Source organism: Agelaius tricolor, unplaced genomic scaffold (genome assembly GCF_023055355.1).
Source record: "Agelaius tricolor isolate 1412-34295 unplaced genomic scaffold, bAgeTri1.0.p SCAF_11, whole genome shotgun sequence".
NCBI classification, from domain to species: Eukaryota; Metazoa; Chordata; class Aves; order Passeriformes; family Icteridae; genus Agelaius; species Agelaius tricolor.
In genome coordinates, this window is record NW_027269271.1 from 12,858,136 (window position 1) to 12,875,808 (window position 17,673).

Consider the following 17,673-nt stretch of genomic DNA (forward strand, 5'->3'; position numbering starts at 1 on the left):
TCTCAGCTCAGAAAAAAACGAAGAGCTTCTCTTCCCATGGCAGCACAGGCAAAGGCTAGGAGGATGAGGCTCATGCCATTATTCAGAGCTCCCTCTGGAGTCAGCAGAGCTGCAGCCAGTGGTTCTCAGCTCAAAGCTTTCATCACCTCCTCCAGAATCTTGCCATTTTAGTGTTCTTGCATGGTCAGACTAGCTGGGTACAAGTGAATCCAAGAGGTCACACAGAGTTCACACAGCGCCTGTCCTGTGACTTGGGGAGGCAAGTCTGAAGTCTCAGCTAAGTGGCTGAGAAATGACAGTGTAAAGAAAATCATGTTTTCATTAAGATTGCTTATACATCTGAGCAGTTTTAGGGCAAACTCACTGCGGTCTAAGGCCGCCCTCAATAGGTTTGGGATCCCAGACATGTGCAGTGCAGGGCCCCTGTTGACCCCTAGTATCAAGCTGTGCTGAGGTGGGTGTTCCTGTCCCTGCTCCTGCTTGCCAGGACATCTGTGACTCTCCCCAGCTCTCCTGTTGCACCTTTTATGCTTCATTGAGCATTTCTGTTTGCTGTATCCTACAGAAGTGCCCTGGTCTTCCAGTGACCAGAGCCCTGCCCCTCCCTGCACCTTGCCTACTAATAGCCCAGTATGTGCCTCATCTGGCAGGGGGAAAAGGGACTTACCCAAGGCTTCCCAGCATCTCAGAGGCTCTGTAAAATCTGTGCAGGGTTACTGGTGTAAATCCCAGATGTCCTCTGGAGGCTGGAAATGCCTTCCTGAGCCACTTCAGCTGAGATGCAGCTGAGTCTGATCCATCAGCTTAAGAGGAGGCTGGAAATGCTTGTGAGAAGTTGCTGCTGCTGATAAAGGAGTTAATATTTTTCAAATTTTTTTTTACTTTTTTGGTTTGTTTTACTCTTCAGTTTTTCTCTTTGCTCCTCAGAGAGGAATGTGGGCTCAGCTTACAATGAGTTAGAACTACACCAGACTCTTTTTAAAGAAAAGCCTGAGGTTCCAGGGAAGGATTTTGTTCCCTTTGTCTGCTTTTCTGTAGAAGATACTCATTAAAAGCAGAGTCTGAATTTCAAGAGCAGGCCTATTAGAGAGGTAGAAAGCAACTCTAAAGCTTGACTTTGGATCCTGATTTCTTCCAAAGTCTGCTGAAATTCAGATTTAAGCTGGTGTGATGTGTGCTGCTCAGATATATGCCCTGCAGAATATTTCTGGGCTATACCAGGCTCAATTAACTCCTGGCAGCTTCTGGTGGTCGTTTTGAAGCACATTCTGTGGGGTGTTTTTTTCAGGGGTCATTCAGCAATGTCTTGCTACAGAGAAGAGCACTATTGAACTCCTTGGAAAAGCTATGAAATTTCATACACTGGTTGCAACCCCAGGGGACTAATCCAGCCCCAAACACTATCACTCTTAGATTTGTGTTTCATTCAAGAAGTCATGAAGCAATCTATTTTGCTAGGGGAAAAAAAGAAACCATTATTTTATCATCATTCTGAGTACTTTCCATAGGAACAAAATTTATCAAAAATGCCTGAGATCTTTGAGAAATATCTCAGTTGTGCAGAAAAGCATTACATTGATTGTGAACTTAGCCTTTCTTTGGGTTTTTCTGCTTGTCATTTCTACTTAAATACAAATATTAATGAAGACCTAAACATGCCCTTTTGCTATTGCCCTTTATTTTGCTTTTCTATAAAGATTGCTCATAATCCTACAGCTATCTTTTTGCACTTTAAAAGGTTCTTGCTTCTTATTGCTGTCAGGATAATATTGCTGCATCATTCCACCTAACTACCAATAAATAGAAATGCAGAGCCATGACTTCTATTCAAAAGCATGCAGGCTCCTTTGTATGTTTTGGTATATATAAATATATCTTTCAACTTGTAGCTGTAGTACAACATCTGAATTAAATCATGACTTATTCTTTCTATTAAAGCCGTGTTGTCCTTGCCATTATCCCTTTTTCCAGTAAATGAGTACAATGAAAAATTGATTCTAGCTGTATTGGACTGCAGCAAAGTAACAAAAGATGATTGTTACATTATCAAAGTCCTCACTGCATCCATAATATAAGAATTGAAAACACCTGTCTTTATCTTCTCAATCAATATTGCACCTGAGCCACATTTTCCTGGAAAATGCTTTAAAAGGTGTCCACTGTATGTTATTTAGATTTAACAAATGCATTTTTCAGGCTGTCTTCATTTATTTTGATTACCTGAGATTGCTCTGCCATCCCTGTGAGTTATAAAAAGCCTAATATTAAAAGCCACACTAGAACTAGTATGTCAGTAACAATATCAGATGGCTTCTCTTATGTGAAGCTGTGTGACAGCTGAACAAGTACACTTTGTAAAATGTGTGTGGAAAACTGGTGTTCAAGGGGGACATTTCATGTCATGGCACTCTCTATAAAGTGGAGCAGGGCAGAGGGCTTCAGTCAAGGGTAGCTTGATCAGTATGACCCAATTGGAAGCAGATTTGGGAGAAGTGGCAGTGGACATTAGTCTGCATTTCTAGAAAGGGTAAGCCAGAGCTGGTTGCCTGAGACTGTCAGCTGTGCTTTACAGAAATGCTTTCTAATATTTTTAACATGCAGTGCTTAAGAGCAGCTAATTTACTGCATGTCTCAATAGCAGTCTGAAACTGTTGAGCATCCAGTAAGAACAGAGAAATAAGTGAGCAGCTCTAGAGACATGGCCATCATTTCAACATGTGCATTTGCATATTCCATCTAATGCCTCAAGTCAGATGCCTAAAATTAGTAGATTTATTTGGATGTGTGGAAATAATTGTAATTTGTTTCACAGCAATCAATTTGTGATGCTTTGATTTCCCTTTCTGCAGAATTAAATTATTAAGGGGCAAATATGATTTTCAAGATACTTTTTATCATTCTCTCTGCTTGAAGTTTTGTCAAGTTTGACACACTATAACCCAACATTCTGCCATGAGTAATAAGTACTAAAAAAAAACTCCAATCAAATAAAAAACAAATTAAGTATGAGACATGCAAAGAAATGAGGGGCAGCAGGCTAGTAGTACCTTGCCAGGAAACGTGACCATAATAGGGGTCCCTTTTCCATATCCCCCAATTATCTGCAACCATGAGAGAGCAGCAGTGCTCTGAGTGAGGAGACTGTGCCCCTCAGTTTCTGTGTGGGGCAGTATTGGGACTGCAGGGAGTCAGATGAAGGGTTGAGCTCTTCTTCAGAGGTGCCTTCATGATCCTCCACACACAGCCCTTCTCTCTGGCAGGTCCCACAGGGCACAGGCTGATGGCAACTGCAGCAGCTCCATCCCAGCAGAGACAGGGCTGCTGCAGTGGTGCTCAGCAAGGGCTACCTGCTCCAGGGTTTGGGGCTGGCAACAGGGAGAGATGGTGGTCATCCTACTGCAGCTCCTCAGCTCCCTGAACAGACCTGAGGCAGGACTCAGGGCAGAAGGAGTGTCCTTGCTCTCCAGGAGAGGTCTGGAACTACATCTGAGTGCTGTTTATATTGCCCCCAAGATGCCTGGTGGTGCCCCACAGTGACATGACCCACGCTTGGGAAGTAGGAGGAAGCACGTTTGAGTGTTCAGATTTTGGTCAGTACCTGAGGCTAACTCATGCCAACTCATTCCCCTAGCCCTGAAGAGCAAGAGCCCCCCTCTGGTTCCAGTGAAACCATCAAAGCCCCTGCCTACACTTCTCTTGCATTTGGCAGGAGTACCCATATTTTTTCCATCCTCTGCACTCATTTTGTTTCTGTTTAAAAACCTTGTTTTTTGTTTTAGCAGAGGAGTAAAAAGATCTGCTTAAAAATTAACTTCAAAGCCCTTAGTCATTGCACAGCTACAAGCACAGAAATATTCCCTCTCAGTCTTTTTTAATCTTGATTTTGGTTTTTTGCTTGTTTTGGGGTTTTTGTTTGGATTTTTTTGTTGTTGTTTTTGTTGATTTGCTTTTGTTTTTACAGCTGGGCACAGAAAGGCTGGACTGGTAAGTCAGAACCTCAGCTTAACTATGCCTGCACAGAGCCAGTGCTGAAACCTGGCCCTGCTGCTGCAGCATCCCTGGGACCACCCCATTCATGCCCCATCAGTACAGTGTTTTTCCAGGATCCAGTAAAGCTGTGAGATTCCCTCACTTGTTTGTGCCTGTTCCTCAAGTCCTAGAGGGGTCAGACCTTGCTGTGGCTCGGCCCCAAATTGAGAGGGGAGCAGGACAGCCCAGGCAAGTGCAAAGCCTTGTCTTCAGCTGGCCTGGATATTTCCAGGGATAATTCAGCAACATCCAAAGTTTGCCTTGGCTCGGGGAGACCCTGAGTGCCAGGATGCCTCTGGCAAACATTTTGAACCTTTAAATGTCAATTTCACAGTGATACCTTGATGGGAACAGGCTTTTTTGGGAGTTGTGCACCCCTCTGTGGCCAGCACGGCCTTACTGGTGGCATTTTGGAGCTTCTACTTCTGATCCCACCAGACCAAAGGTAAGGAGGAGAACAAGAAATAAGATAATACATGGAAAAAATGTCTGGCTCTGGTTAAAGGTTACTCCTATTGGAACTTGACCCCTGTGCATCTGTCTGGCCCCCTTGCATATGCCTGTCCCCTGCACAGAGGTGTGCACAAAGGATATCTCAGCTGAATTTCTTCCTCTGCTCAGGCCAGGAGTATTCAGGAGGCTCTGCCTGTGCCACTGGGGGTGATGGGAGGGGGCTGTACACCTGGATCCATGGGAACCTGCAGTCCTGCTATCTGCAGAAATGAGCTGCAAAACTGCTGCTTAGTTCTAACCCTTAATATATTCATATTCTCTCATCAGTGCAGCTAGCAAGTGAACTAAAAACTGAGTTTATGATGCGATTCTGGCTTTCATTAAGGAATTTTGTACCTATTTAAAAAATATATGCAGGAGCATGTTGCTGATTATTTTGAGAACCTATGCAAATTTATTGATTTGCAGAAGGAAAGGCTTGCTGTGAAGTGTAAATTAAGCCATTTAAATCATCTTGCATGGTAACTGGAGCATCAGCTCTGTTTGTTCACTGAGTTAATACCCTATTTCCCACCATAGTTTTATAGTTGCATTTGTGGTCATTGCTGGCCTAAAAGAGCTAGCTGCTGTCCTCCTGTTTATCTTTGCCAGCAGATAACCCTCCTGCTCTCTGGCCTGGGTTTTGTTTGTTGCTATTTGATGGTGTCCCAAGGTATGCTGCCTGCTCCTCTGGCCAGGCAGGACTGGCTTCCCTCAGTAGAACAGGAAACGGGGGCCTCGAGTGGGGGCAGTCTGCAGAGCCAGGACATCAGTGGCTGTGTCAAGCTCTGCTTTTGATTGCTACAGATTACTTAAAAAAATATCTTTCTGTGGGCAGAGTTTCCACCTAAATACTTCTGCCAAACACGATCAGGGATATATTCAGTTTCATCTCCATCCCAAGTCACCAGCGGGTCAGATGTAATTGAAGATTAGACAGACCCTAAATTTTTTTCATGTCCCTGCATATGAACATATGGAGGCTGTTTTAAAGATAGACCAAGGGATATATTAACACATAAATCCTGTGGATAGTTGTATTGGTTCTCAGGCAAACATACACATGAGCATGTTTTCAGAAACGTGGAGCTGAAGGCTGAGGTAGAAAAGATTCTCTGGAATCCCTAACTGAAGCTCTGCCCTCAAAGTGGGGGATTGCACAAAGTCACACACCAGACAGGTGAGGCCTCCTTCAGCAGGTGCTCTTCCCTAATTAAAAAGATGAGATGGAAGTTTTCTGTGGTGGAATAACTTTCCCCTTCTCCTATGTTTTATGTAACATCACAGTTGAGGCTTTTAATGAGTTGCTCTCAAATCTGCTTCTTCCTGACAATAGAACTAGAGTAATTTAGTAATTGAGGGGTTATTTGATACAGGAATAATGCACATATCTGTCAAGGCAAAACCACCCTGACTTTTGAAGGCCTTGCATGTGATGCGTACAGCATTTGCCTGTTTAGAAAAGCAAAGGCTTTTAGGATAACAGACCATTGGCTGAGTCAAGTGATATTGGGTGGCTCAAATCTGTAACTCAGTCCTGATACGCAATGCTGCATCCATTCAGGGAAAAAACAATGTTCTGAAACTTCCAGATGAAACAGAGAGAAAAAATTAAATGCAAATGTTAAAATGCATGTTTTAGTTCTCACATTTTACAAATTTAAGAGGTGCTGAATTTTACTGACAGTTTTCTTGGCAGCAAGTGAATTCCAAAGATGCACATGCAAATATTTGTCAAAACTGAATTTTCAATTTTGCATGCATAAGGATTACTCCAGAAGTGCTGGCATACTCAGTTGCTCCCAGAAGAAAAGTAATGTCATGTGGTATGTCTGGCCAATCACAGAAAAACGGTGTATTTTTAATTTTAAATATTCTGATTAATCCATAGAGTAAAAAAATATAGTGAAAAGAAAGCCACTGAATATATTTGAATAATAAATTCAAGATGGTGTGATTGGCTTATATATATTCCCCAAGCAAGGAGAAACAAAATTAATCAAATAAATTATTCATTTTGAATTATTTGTTCAGGTCTGTTTTTACAAGTAATGCCTACTAGTGATGTCTGAATTTTGCAGTTTGCTACAGAAGCTCTTGTATCATGTGTCCTATTGTCCTGATACCCACTGCTTTTGTTGAGTCTGGTTTCTTCACAGGTGAGCTCTGCATTTGCTGTGCTGGTGTATCTTCTGTGAAAGAGCTGCTAAAAGCAATCAGGTCTTCAGTAGCAGGCACTGAAAGTCCAAGGTGCTCATTGACCAGAAGTCATTAGAAATATAATGGTGCCCATTTCTACTAAATCATTACAGCACAAATAGCATTGCTCTGCCTTGGCCTTTGAGCAGAATTAGATTCAGGTTAGAGTGCATCTGTACACGTACCCAGAGAAGCACTCAGTGCTGCTGTCCTAATTGCACCCCAGATATCCAGACCATATTTACAGGGAGGATTTAATGGTTCTGCCACCAAAAGTCTGTTAGTCTTTCATTGCATTTGTTTTCATCAGAGAATCCAATCACTGTGTTCTCTGAGATAAATACAGTAATTAAAATATAATTCTTCTTTCTTTGATAGCTATGTCATGTATGGTACTTGTCTACAGTCTTGTTCCAAGCTCATAGAGGAGGGAGAGCACAAAGTTGAACTATTTAAGCATTTATCAGTCTCCTGACATTGATAAAGCCCTGCACTGGGAAGGGGATAGCGAGTTTCTAAGCAGAACTGTGCCTCCTTGGCAGCCCAGTGCTGGGCCAGGAGCAGCAAACCACCCCTCATGGTGGATGGGGAGCTGAGTGCAGGGGGACTGGGGGGGCTCTGAAGGGCAGTGTCTGCAGCTTGCCTGAAGCCCCAGCTCTCACCACTTTTGTGAAGCACAGCAACAAGGTGCTAGAGCATGGTTTTCCTCCATCCACTAAAGGTGACTGATGGAATGACAATTGATGCTGCAGCACAGTCCTGCTGAGGGAATTTAAAGTGCTAAACAATGTGCGTCTGCTCCAAAACCCACGTGTGAAGCTGGGGGTTTGATCAAGAGCCTGCCAGCCACATCCTGCTGCCCAGGCAGCAGCCAGGGCTGGTGCACAGGGGGATTGTGACAAGGCTGGAAAAACCTGGAGCAGTATGGTCAGCTTTTTTTTGTAAAAACTGCCAGATGATTGTGAATTTCATTGCCAAACATGACTCTATTTGAAACACAAAAGTGCACAAATGTAAGTGGCACTGTCAGCTCCCTAAAAATCACATTTTTGGAAGTCTGTAATAGTTGTTCTGTTCCATATGTGGAGGGATTTTTATGAAATGTTCCAGGCAGAAAGTGAAAAACTCTGTGGTGTACTGGCACGATAAAGCTATCTTGCATGAATGCAGTGCTTTCCACTTAAAGTGACTTGCATAAGTGGAAATATTATCCCCATTTTGCTGATGAAGAAACTGAAGCCCAGCATTTTCTTTGAGTCACATCCAGTGAGCAAGGATAAAGCCAAGAATGAATGTGCTGACATGCAGGATTTCCCATTGCCACCAGACAGGTTGTCACCACTGAAAATATTTCATTCTGACTTTATAGTTGTCTTCTCCCTGATTAAAGCACCATCTTACTAACCACTTTATTTCAACATGATAGAAAAAAAGGAATCATCTGAATTTGCTCCAATCTGTTCTCCAAGGCATCTCGTGATGTGGCAGGAGACTTTGCAAGCTGCACTTGCAGTGTCTGGGCACACCAGAGAAGAGGCCGTGTCCTAAATTAGCTGATGCAACTGGTGCCTGCACTAAATCTGTATCTGTGCAGGTCTACAATATATGGAAAGCAGAAAAATGTGGCTCCTAGAAGACTTATGTTGACTGTAAGGAATCATTATAACTTTGCTTGGAATTGTTAACCATTCAGCAAAACGATACGAGACGTAATTATGTGAGTTATTGATCGATGCATATTAAGAAAGACCTTCATTTGTAGGTCATTATGAAGCATTATTGGGGCCTCCAAGTGCATCAATAAAATCATTTATTTCTTCACATGGATACTAAAGAAGACTTAGAAAGATGCCATTTGCAGAAAGCTGCTTGTGCCAGTAAATTATATTTACATCTGCTGCATATGGATAGGCGGGATACAGGCCAAGTATGTGATGGTGGGAAGCAGCTTGCTGCTTCTGTTTTGGGAAAGTTCATCACGGTTGAAATTTTGGACAAATTAGATTCTGAATCAAGCTAGAGAGAGAGCAGCAGATGAGCTCAAAACTTTAGTTGCTCCAGAAACTCCATTCAGAATGATATACTATCTCACATGTCTTGTCTTTCCATCAGAGTTCAGAGGATATTTTCTGGTTGCTGATGGGAGCAGAGAAGAAGAGAGGATCTCGCACTGAAAGGGAGAAAAAACACATAATGCGCTTCACTTGAGTTTTGTGTTTGGAAAATGAGGACATGGAAGAGGTCCATCTTTGCTGCCATTTGGATACAACTGCAAGAAAAATTAAAAAGGTATGAAAGTCAAACTATGCCAGTGGCAAATCTGGTCTTCTGCACTGGTTTGTGCCCAAACACAATATAGATGATAGATAAATTCAACTACAGTTTTTAGGCAAATTGTAATGCTTGGAAATGAAGGATACAGATACAGGCATTTTGTCCTCAGAGGCAAATGAGTGCAGTAATTTCCCTGGTACAAAACCAGAGCTGAGCCAACACCTTCCACGAGGTCCTCTGGCCTGGCTTTGCACCTTTTTAGGCTCTTGTCCTGCTGCCACCTCCCTCCATTGGGCAGCAGCTGGGGGCTGGTAGGGAATAACCTGGAGTGTTGTAATCAGGGTCCAAGGCTTCCCCTGGGTAGGAGCTTCCCCTTGGACAGGAGGATTCCAGGCACAAGCTGCTGAAGTGTGGGGGGCAAGCAGCTTTTGCCTTTGCTGGTTGTGCATTTTGTCCCTCTGGATGAGCAAGAAGCTGGATCTGCCTCCCAGTGCTGTGCCCAAGGCAGGAGGAAAGCACCCTGTGTGGACAATTCATCCAGAAATGCAGCCTGCACTTTGCTGTTGCAAATCAGGAACACAGTGCAGACCCTGACATTGTTTGCAGTGCAGAAAAAGCAGCCTTTTCTTTAGAGAAATCTCTACACCTGAGGCTGGATTAGTGACTGAAGCAAGCAGAGCTCCTGCTCTGTAACCCAAATAATGTCTGAAATGCAGCTCAGTGGAAATGGCTGCACTGCATGTTTGGGGAAACAAACACAGAAGGAAGGGGAGGATGAAGGGCTTTGCAGTCACTGTGCTGATGGTTTGGTTTGTTGGCTTGTAGCTGTTCCATGTGGAGAGCTGGCTGAAAGGTCACCAGGTGCTGTCAGGGTTGGCTGCTGACAGGTGAGATGTGTGTCAGAGTGGGTGAGCAGGCTGTGCACAGCTGTCCCTCCCTTGCTGGGGAGGAAAGCCCCATGTGCTGGCAGAGGGGCTCAGGGGCTCCTCAGCATTGCTGCTGCTGCTGCTGCTGGAGTGCACAACAGGGCCCTTCTGCAGCACTCTGCACCTTAGCTGTGTGCAGCAGCACACAGAGGCCATGGCTTTGTCCAGAGTTATGGACACTGACTGATCCCTGTGCATTGCCTGGCCAGGGAGCCAGGGATATCAGCATGGAGCACCCTGCAAGGATGGCACTGCCAGCCTTTGCTGCCCAGGGCATCCCTGTGGATTGTCTCACAGCACCTACCTCTGTTCCTCTGGCAACTCTTTAACTTTAATCCATGTTCTGAGTCACACCCAGACAGTGACAGCTCACCACAGGAGATCACAAACTGAATATTTTGCAAATCTAAAATAAAATTGTCCTGCCATGGATATGGGATGGGGATCAAAGGAGACTGAAGACCCTTTCCCAAGCTTTCGCAGGACAAGTGCTGCTGAGGCTGGAGCAGCCCTCACTCTGCTGCAGGCAGACTTCTGCCTTAAACTCAGTGGCTCCTGGCAAGTAAAATTACAGCAGGTACCACAGTGATTTCCAGAAGTAAATGTTTATTTCACCAGTAAAATGCAAACATCTGGTGTAGTCCCACAAAGTATATGCTCCTGCTGATGGCACTTGTTTGTGGCTATACAATTTTGGATTATGTTTGCCTCTCAAATTTAATAATTTTGACAAGTTAATTTCAGCCTGTTCTTGACAAGGAAAGTGACTGTGAGGATTGTAGTTTGATGTGTGTCATTGCCAGGCCTGGGCTCTGCCACTTGCCTCCAAGGCTGTTTCTTTCCGTAAGGGGCACACCCCTCTCCCTCATGGGCTGCTGTGACCAGTCCTTTCTCTTTAGCTGGAGGGAGTAGCTAAGCCTGTGACTAAAATCCACTACACCAGAGACAGAGCAGCTCCCAGCAGATCTCAGAGGAGCTGGGATGGTTCTGGGGCTCCCTGGCAAGTCCTGCTCCCAGTGGCCAGGACCCCAGGCATGCCTCTGCCTTGAGCATCTCTGGCTGCCCTTACTCCATCCAGCCCCCTCCTCTACCCAATGCTTGGGTGCGTAAATTCAGCGAAAATTTAAGAAAAATTGGCTAGAGAAATTAAAACTGCCTCAGGCAGCTTAACTTGTACAGCGACACATACAGTACTTAGCACCCTAGATTTCATTATTCTTAACAGCATAACTGGAGTCCTATTTTCACACATTAAATATTCTTGGATTTTTTTTCCCCAATGAGCAGACATATGATTTTTTTTTTTCTGCCATCAACATGGGTGTTTTGTCCTTTCAGAGACTTTTTTCAAATTGGAATACAGATTAGTTTTACCTACGATTTAAAGAACTCCAGTACTTGGTAAGGCCTCGATTCCTGTTTTTTATGGAAATGCATAGCTGTGGGGCTATGGGGAGCTGCTCACTGCTTAGCACTTCTGAGAGCAGAGCTGTGCAAGAATGCACTATTTTCACATCTTGGCTTTCACAGACAATGTGGAATTTGACTGTTTGCTATGATAAAACAGTCTCCTTAAGCAGGAATAGGCATGCTCTTGTGTTCTCCCAGGCCAGACTTGCAAAACCCTGAGAGCATGAAGGGAGAGGAAATGTCAAAGCCTATAATAGGCAGGGGCTAAATGACCAAGGCCCATTGTATGTACCTGAGGTAGAGGCTGAGGGTGTATAATGAGGAGGCTGGCAATATCTGAGATTTCTATTTGCCACTGGAGACAGTGAGGGGAAAGGATCTCCCCACCAAGCCCTGTGGCAGGCAGACTCCCAGGTAGGATACCCACAGTGTGGTGGGAATACACCAGAAGGCATTTGCTGAAGCACACTGGGGGGAATCTGGGGGTGGCCAGCCTGTGGGGGGAGGGTTGGGTGAGTCCTGTCATGGGCTTTGGGAGGGTTGCTAGCATTGGTGTCAGTATTACTTTTGCATTTCCACCTCATGGGTTAAGAGAGTGTGTGCAGTGAAAACTTGTGTGTCAGGGTTTCAGTCAAAGGCAGTTTTTGTGTGCACACATCCCTGCCTAGACCTTGCTGGGCTGTTTCCTCACATCCTTCTAAAGCCCTCGAGCCCTTCAGGGTGAGATTTGTGCAACAGAGAGCTGTTCATCAGAGAAGAGAGCCCAGGGAGTCTGCCAGCTCACTAAACATGAGTGTCTGCATTTGAGGATGCTGAGCAGCTAGCTAGGCTCCTCTTCTGTCTAGTGTAAAGCCCTATGGACTGAAAAAAAAGTCTGGGGCTGCTTGTGGAACTGAATCCCATCCTTGGGACTCTGTGCTGTGAGACAGAGGGTCCCCTTGTCTCTGCTCACATATCTTACCCTCCCCTGGCACTCCTGGGCTGTGGGTCCCTGCTGGTGCAGTGCTGTCCTGCTTTCAGGCATACCAGGCTACCTCGTGTGAAGTGTCAAGTGGCACTAGACATTCATGATTAGGAACTTAAATCCTTCTGTAATTGTCCTGGGACCAGAGTGAGTGAGTGCTCTGGTGCAGAGTATCATCTTTCCTAAGATGATCTTCAGGTGTTTCCGTCCTACTGCTCATTAAACTTAAGCCTCACCTGCTGGGATGATCCAGGCATAGCTCATCTAAATAATTCTTTGCTATTCCAGGGGGCTCAGATATTCCTGGCAGCTTTGTCTGTCTTGTTCTCAACCAGTGAAGCACAATTTAATCTTAGGACTTGAAATGTTTTACTCTAATGAAGTCTCTGAGTTTAGAGCACGGGTGAAATGTAGTATTTTATATAGTACAAGAGGTCAAACTAAATGAACTGATAGTCCATTTTGGCCCTAAATTATGAAGTTCACAGAATGATTTCTAATAATGAATGTATTTGTAAAACTTGGATGCCTTCTCAGGGATAATCCACAAACAGAAAAACAACTTGTTTTGTTAAGCAGACTGTGACAAACAGTTCTTCCAACTTTATGCTTTGCAGACGTGTATTTTTGGATATTCTTTGGGGGAAAAAAATCTACTGCAGTCAAATCTACATAACCTGCAAGAAAAGAATCTGAAATAAAACAAAAGATATATGTAGATTATGAAAGGTAGAGAATCAGGTTGGAATTCTAATGTAAATGTATGTCACTATCAGTAGAGATCACTTGTAAAGCACTATTTTAACTTGAAAAGTCAAGAACTAGAATATTAAAGTGAAAGTCTTTTTACATGTGCATTTAGAACAAAAGGTACCCTGTCATTAGAAATGATATGTAACAGGCAGATGAGGGTTGTTGTTTTCAGTGTTTGGTTTAAATGCAGTAAAGATGAACAAAATTAAAATATGTTCATTGATGCATGAGGATGAAGTCAAGATCAGAAGTACAATTTCCTAATTTTTAGATTTATTCAAAGACTCTTCCTTTGTATTAACTGCTACAGATGTTTAATGAATACTTAAAACCAAACACCTCTTCCCACCTCCCCCCCCACTGTGTTCAATGTGTTTCGTACAGGCAACCTGATAAAAAGAATATCTAGGAGGAGGGGAAGGCAAAATCAAAGTTGATGTATCAGAACATCTATTGCATGTCTAAATACAATGAAATTTGAACTGTGTGGGTGTATTCACTCATTTTAAAGCGCATTCATTGATTTTAGTTTTATTATGTTTGGAATTGTGGTATGTTACACAAAGACCATTTTACTGATCTTTATGATTCCATAAAAGCCTATAACAATTTGGATAAAACTGGCTGCTCTGTATTTTTTCTTTGTTTCTGCTGTTAGACTTTATGCTTAGCTCCAGGTATAATGAGAACCCAGAGCTTTCTCCTCATCTCACTGGAAACTATAGAAACATTGCTGCATACTCTGGGGCATCCAGGCACAGGATCCATCCTGAACCCTTCAACAAAGAAATCTGGTTTGGCCATGTGTGGAGTTGGGACAGGATGAGGCTGACATGAACTGAACCTGTGGTAACAACAGTGTTGGAATGGTACCAGTATGACCAAATTTCCATGAGATTTCAGAGGTGCAATGCCCCGTTCTGATGAGATTCTCTCCTCCAGCCATCTGTCTGAAAGTTCACTTCCCAATGTGAACATGGAAAGAAGGATAAGCTTGATGAAAAGGTGAGTCAGTGTCCAAGCAAAACTCTGAAATTTTCCTTTTTTTGTACAAACAGGGGGAGGGAATTGTAATCTGAGGAAAAGTAAGACACAATATCCAGGAGTGTCAGATATAACCAGGGAATGGTAAGAGGACTTAGAGCAAGGGAGTGGGAGTCCTGAGAGTTGGGGAATATTTATAACTCTGCAGAGATCCCACTGTGTGGACTTGGACAAAGTGCTCCAGATTGATGTGAATATCAGTAGCGATACATAAGACCCCTGTTGGCTTCCACAAGCTTTGAAGTATGTTTGAACCAGACTTCAGTGGCTCAGTATGCACTGCACTACCTGCTCCTCTTCTCCCAGGCTGAAGCACAGACCTCCTGTGTGTAGCTGCCAGGCCAAAGCTTTTTTTCTTCAAGACCTGGAGGAGACAGAACAAGGATGCAAGGTATTGGAAAGAAAGGCTTTTGTGTGGAGAGACTGGACAGTGAAGGACTGGAAGGTGTCACTTTTATGGAAAAAGGCCCCACCTGGTTGGGCACTCCTTGCCTTGGGTGCCCAGGGCAGTTTTCTCTGGACACAGCAGGGTCTGTTGGACACACTAAGAGATGGCAATTAACCCTTCTGTACCCACTGGCTAGTGCTTGCAAGGAAGCCTGATAGGACAGGGTTGCTGTGCAGCTGTCCCCAGAGGGGACAAAAGGCCAGCTGCTGCCAGGCACAGGTGAACCATTAGTGTCACCTGCACCTCCCAACCTGGGGTTGGCAGCTGTAAAGCTGAAACTGCTTTTCTGTTCCATGAGTGAGGTTTTCACTATGGTTTCATTTCATTTGATGGGTGAGAGATATTTCCTATAGTTAAGCTGAATGGACAACACATCATCCTGGCTACATTTTATAAGGGTGTTTTTAAGTTTGTGTGCACAGGTTTTCCACAAGGACCCACTTTTTACTCACCCTCTCCCTTTGCTAAGTGATAGCAACCAAACCATGCTACATTCAAACTCCCAAGCTTTGAGATAAGAAAAAGATTTTCTGAGGAAGGGAGCTTACAGTCTAATTAGTTGATAGTGTTTCTCCTCACACAGTTTGTACTTCTGGATTGAAGGTTGAGGCAATTTAAGCACTGGCTTTCACCACAACGAGTGCCCAGAGCTCAGCTAAATTCAGGCAAAGCCCAGGCTTCCAGGCACAGATTGTATGCCCTGTAACACCAACCACTATAAAGATGGAGACCTTAAAACTGATACTGTTATTGCTGATCCCAGCTGGAGAAATTTTGGTGTTAGAAATAAGCTCATGTTTAAAGAGATTTTTCTCTAATCCTGGCATGTTTCAAAATCCTGGGTGAGATTTAGTTAAATCCATGAAGGGAAAAGAGATAAATTCTAACCTCAATATCCACAACAGTCCTGAACCAAAATGGACACCACAGGATCATTAGAGAGTCTATCTCCATCTCACAGACAGGCCAACCCATGCACACAGTGTCTGTGTGTCACAGGGAGGTGTCACACACCGGGAAGCTGGGTGACACAGGGATGCCTGTGGCAGGACACAGGAAACTCATTCCACTGCAGTGAGTGCCATTGCTGCCCCGCCTGCCTTCCTCTTCTATTTATTAATAGCTAAACACAAGTATTTGTTCATCTCCCATGCTGAGACCACTGGGGTTGGGAGTAGAGGGGACACAGCACTGCTGTGTGGGAGACAGGGCTGTGTGGGCAGCATGGGTTCCTTGCCTCCTTACTGGCAACCATGCACAAATTCATTATTAGTTACCACTCAGAATTCTATCAGCAGTCTCAACTGAATTACTGTGCGAGGAGAAGAGGCCCAAAAAGGAAAGTTCCTGGTTTTGTGACAGCAGTGTCCTTCAGGAAGCTCTGGTTCAAAGGGCACTGTTGGCAGTGTAGTGTGGGGGGAGGAAGCCTCACGCTGCCATGCTCCTGGTGCTCTGCCATGCTCTTTATTTTCCCCAATTAACTTCTGGAGTGCTCTTGCTACAGCAGCACCAATTCAGTAGCTGTGAGTGGAAAGTCAGCAGCCCTAATGCAACAGCACAGCAGCATACTTCCATTAGATTTTTCCAAAAGAGACTCTTCAGGCTTCTGTCAGAACATATTCATGACTTCTTGAATGTAAACTGGTCTCTTTCAAGATGCTGAGTTGTATTTTTTAAAAATATCCTATTTAACCCAACAGCAATGAAGCTGAGGGCTATGGGTTTGCTTTAACTAACTGGTTAATGAATTTTTCACCGCCACTTTGTTTCACACATTGTCAAAACAAGAAGCTTGTGCTTCAGAGGGAGGCTGGGTCATCTTATGTAGACTCTTTCAATGCTAATTTTAAAATTTATTGAGGGTATTTGTAATTTTTTCTCTTTTGAAAGTATCTAGTTGCACTAATTTTTCATCTTTTTATTTTTCAGAATTATGCTGATTAGACTCCACTTTTTGAAGCAGTTTCTTTTCTATCTGGATTTAGTGTGTGGTTTGTGTGCTCAGGGTGCTTGGTATTCTATTTTCTTGCTGTTTTGCAGGGCATGCACCACAAACCCTACATAATTTTGCTCAGTTTAGGACAGACAGTCCTGGTTTGTGTGAGAAATAAATTTATCTTACATGATATCTATCTCAATGGCCAGTAGGATAGTCAGTAAAAACATCAGACCCATGGCATGTGTGAATTCAGCTCTCAGACTGGCCTCAGACTACCTTCTGCAGGTACAGGCAGAACCTGCACTTGAGTGCCATACAAACAGAAATTCCTCTTCATGTAGACAGCTTCCCTGGCTGAAAATATCCATTTACTTCTCCCTTGCTGGGAATACTGCAGTAGTCTTACTGAGAAGCCAAGGACAGGAAAGTTCTGGTGCAAATTCTACTAAGCAGTTTTCCAGGCTGGTATTTTTAGACAGCATCATCTCTTGCATTCATTGTGCTCTCCCAAAGACATGGCGCTGTGGAGAGCATTAGAAGGTAATATTTGTGTTAACAGGATTCAAATGCACTCTGGTTTTTAGTCTGATTTGCACCCACATTTAATTGTTGCAAGATTTTTGTGCCTGACAATAATTTACTGCTGGTGAGAATGTCAAGATGTAGCCATTTAGCTCACTGATTTGTGGGAGCAATGAGGTAATTTTATGCCTAGGTCCTCTCATTTGTACCTGCCAGCAATGCAGAGGCAGTCTTTCCTAATCAAGCATTAAAAGTTCTTCTTGATTAATCTCTGACTTTGTTGGAGACATTCCAGATTTAAGCCAGTGTAATTCATTTCAGGATCAGACCCATTAAGCGTTTTCCAATGAGTAATATACTGTGTCACTCTTCTGCTCTTAAAGATTTCCAAAATCACAGAGGTATTGGTGTTGATCTGGGAGATACATGCATCTTCTGACTCCACTGGCACCTTCTCTCCCATTTCCTGACTTTTGGAGATTTTTCTCTAGGTTAAATTTCTTTATTTCAATTTCTTTCTGCATTCAGCTGGAAGAATTAACAAATGGTGAAGTGTGATACTGTCGATCCAGTGCTCTGTGTGGCCAGGCAATCAGGACAGAAATAATTAACACAGAAAGTGGCCTGCCAGTATCCTGCTGAATGAAATTGGAAGGAGTTCAAATACAAAAAG